The sequence below is a fragment of the Pectinophora gossypiella genome, unplaced genomic scaffold (genome assembly GCF_024362695.1).
Source record: "Pectinophora gossypiella unplaced genomic scaffold, ilPecGoss1.1 Pgos_41, whole genome shotgun sequence".
Classification (NCBI taxonomy): domain Eukaryota; kingdom Metazoa; phylum Arthropoda; class Insecta; order Lepidoptera; family Gelechiidae; genus Pectinophora; species Pectinophora gossypiella.
In genome coordinates this window covers 664,069-667,648 of record NW_026063251.1, presented here as the reverse complement: position 1 = coordinate 667,648, position 3,580 = coordinate 664,069, and the positions used below count along the sequence as shown (strand labels likewise).

The 3,580-nt window shown below is 38.7% G+C and overlaps 1 long non-coding RNA gene across 1 annotated transcript; it reads right to left on the bottom strand.

The window, feature by feature from the left end:
- Positions 1-2,064: 2,064 nt before the first annotated feature.
- On the bottom strand, positions 2,065-3,107 carry LOC126381246 (uncharacterized). The gene is made up of 5 exons (XR_007568739.1): positions 3,064-3,107; positions 2,828-2,962; positions 2,613-2,739; positions 2,368-2,512; positions 2,065-2,235 (listed from the first exon to the last, which is right to left on the bottom strand). It is a non-coding gene; the product is annotated as an uncharacterized LOC126381246 (long non-coding RNA).
- Positions 3,108-3,580: the final 473 nt, after the last annotated feature.

Sequence of the window (3,580 nt, the reverse complement as noted above, 5' to 3'; positions counted from 1 at the left end):
GGCGGCCATCTTGTTTTTCGGCCATTTTGTTTTTTTTTCACTGGCGATAAAATTTGACCAAGACTTTAATAGGCTTCGTGAAAACAAAAAAGTTCCATGTGCGATAGTTTCGCCAGGCTGTAGGGTGTCTCCCTGATGCGGAGCAGCTTTCGAAGATCAAAAAGTATTTCCATACTCAACATGATGTTTCGATCACATTCCTCATACATCATTTTTACCCCCGAGGCATTTTCGGGAAAAACGAAAATTTCGTATGGCGGCCATCTTGTTTTTCCGCCATTTTGTTTTTTTTTCACCGGGGATTGAATTTGACCAAGATTTAAATAGGTTTCGTGAAAAAAATATTGCTCCAGGTTTTATAGTTTTGCCAGGCCGTAGGGTGTCTCCCTGATGCGGAGCAGTTTTTCAAGATTGAGAAGTATTTCCATACTCGACAAGACACTCCGATTACATTCCCATACATAGTTTTTACCCCCGAGACATTTTCGGAAAAAATAAAATTTTGTATGGCGGCCATCTTGTTTTTCCGCCATTTTGATTTTTTTTCACCGACAATAGAATTTGACCAAGATTTAAGTAGGTTTTGTGAAAAAGGAATCGTTCCAGGTGCGATAGTTTTGCCAGGCCGTAGGGTGTCTACCTGATGCGGAGCAGATTTCAAAGATTGAGATCATTTTCCGTACTCGACAAGACGCTCCGATTACACTCCCATGCATAATTTTGACCTCCGAGACATTTTCTGGAAAAATAAAATTTTGTATGGCGGCCATCTTGTTTTTCCGCCATTTTGTTTTTTTTTCACCCACAATAGAATTTGACCAAGATTAAAATAGGTTTTGCGAAAAAAAAAATGATCCAGCTATAATAGTTGCGCCAGACTGTAGGGTGTCTCCCTGATGCGGAGCAGTTTTCCAAGATCTGGAAGTTTTCCCATACTCACCGGGAGGTCCCGATCACACCCCCCATACATCATTTTGACCCCCCGACGCTCCTTCTGGGAGAACAATTATGTCAGTGAGTGAGTGAGTGAGTCAGTCAGTCAGTCAGTGGGTTTGTAGCTATATATAATATAACTAGATGTCGCGTGGTTCGCTCGCAGCAAGCTGCTCGCGTGTCTTGTTTTCCCGCCATTTTTTTACCGCGATAGAATTTGACCAAGGCTTGAATAGGTCTCGTGAAATCAAAAAAGTTCTAGGTGCTATAGTTTTGCCAGGCCGTAGGGTGTCTCCCTGATGCGGAGCAGTTTTCCAAGATGACGTTCCGATCATCATTTTTACCCCCGAGGCATTTTCGGGAAAAACGAAAATTTTGTATGGCGGCCATCTTGTTTTACCGCCATTTTAGTTTTTTTTCACCGGAGATTGAATTTGACCAAGATTTAAATAGATTTCGTGAAAACAAAAAAGTTCCAGGTGCGATAGGTTTGCCAGGCCGTAGGGTGTCTCCCTGATGCGGAGCAGTTTCTGAAGATGGAGAAGTATTTCCAAACTCACCAAGACGTTCCGATTACAACCCCATACACAGTTTTTACCAACGAAACATTTTCTGGAAAAACAAACTTTTGTATGGCGGCCATCTTGTTTTTCCGCCATTTTGATTTTTTTTCACCTACGATAAAATTTGACCAAGATTTAAATAGGTTTTGCGGAAAAAAAATTGATCCAGGTATAATAGTTGCGCCAGGCCGTAGGGTCTCTCCCTCATGCGGAGCAGTTTTTCAAGATCTGGAAGTTTTCCCATACTCACCGGGAGGTCCCGATCACACCCCCCATACATCATTTTCACCCCCCGACACTCCTTCTGGGAGAACAACTATGTCAGTCAGTCAGTCAGTCAGTGAGTCAGTACATGGGTTTGTAGCTTTATATAATATATATATATAACTAGATGGTGCTAAGTGCGCTCGCTGCTAAAGCAGCTTCGCGGGCGTTGTATGTGGATTGACGTTTTCGTATAGTTTGTTTCGCATCACAGATTTGTAATAACTATTAAGACAGACACAAAAAGAAATAAAAAAAATGTGTAGGATATTGTTAGTTTATTTTTTGTTATAAAAAAAATAAAAATATAACATTATATTCTCTCTCTCTCCCTTGCATTGTTCCCATATGGTGGTGGGGTCTTTTTTCCGAGTCTTTTCCTTCCACTTCGCTCTGTTGGACGTATCGTCTGCGGAAACATTGCAGGAACAAAGATCTTTTTTGAAGACATCTGCTTCTTTGTCTTCTGTATTTCCTGTTACAAATAAAATAATATTAATTTATTTATAATAACGTATATTTATAATAACGTATAGATATAATATCCTTTTCTTAGTCGATAGCGATACGTTTTTGGCAAAGTGGTCGTGGTCGTCATGTAACGTACCTAGATTCTTGTCACTATTGATTGCTGGCTGTCACACTGCTGCATTCATTGAAGAAGCTACCGACATCAGGCTTGGTTGATATAATACTATTGTATTAATATTGTATTAATAATCTCCTACGCAGTTTTTTGCCTTCTGCATTTCCTATAAATAAAATATATATTAAATATTATATATAATTTCTTTTCCTTGGTCGATAGCGATACGTCTTTGCCAAAATAGTCGTGGTCGTCATGTAACGTACCTCGATATCTTGTAACTTTTGATTGCTGGCTGTCACACTGCTGCGTGCATTGAAGGACTTCAGGCTTGGTCGATTTTATTCTATTGCAATCATAATCTCCTACACAGTTTATTGCACTCTGCATTTCCTGTGAATAAAATATATATTACATTTTTTTTCCTTAGTCTATAGCGATACGTTTATGCCAAAGTGGTCGTGATCGTCATGTAACGTACCTCGACATCTTGTTACTTTTGATTGCTGGCTGTCACACTGCTGCATTCTTTGAATGAGCGGCCAACATCAGGCTTGGTTTATATAATACTATTGTATTAATGATCTCCTACGCAGTTTTTTGCCTTCTGCATTTCCTGTAAATAAAATATATAATTAAATATTATATGTAATTTATTTTCCTTAGTCGATAGTAATACGTTTTTGCCAAAATAGTTGTGGTCGTCATGTAACGTACCTCGATATCTTGTTACTTTTGATTGCTGGCTGTCACACTGCTGCATTACTTATACTTGGTGGTTGGCTAACCCAGGAGGTACACCCAGTAGCTCGCTTTTTTTCATGTGGTTCCCCCGCTAATCGAGGCCGCATCCACCTACTTATATGAGAAGTAGGTTCTATCTAATGAGTTAGCAATAGTCATTCAATAAGCAGAGAAATGTGAAAGAAAAAGCAATTTTTAGCTAAGGAATTTAAAATAAAAAGCAATTTTCAGCAATTAGCATGCAATAAGCAAAGCAATTACTCAGTAATTGTCAAACATAAGCGAGTTGTATAATTTAAAGATATTATTGACAATAACAAACACGTACCGAGTTTATTAATAGTTACATTGAGTTATCATCGCTAAGTTGACCAAATTATTAGTACAGGTTATCACATTCACTAAATGAAAATATGTGTTTTTATCAATTGTAACAATGCTTGCATGACCTAACCAACCGTTGGTGTTGTGGACGCCAATCTTCAAGAGA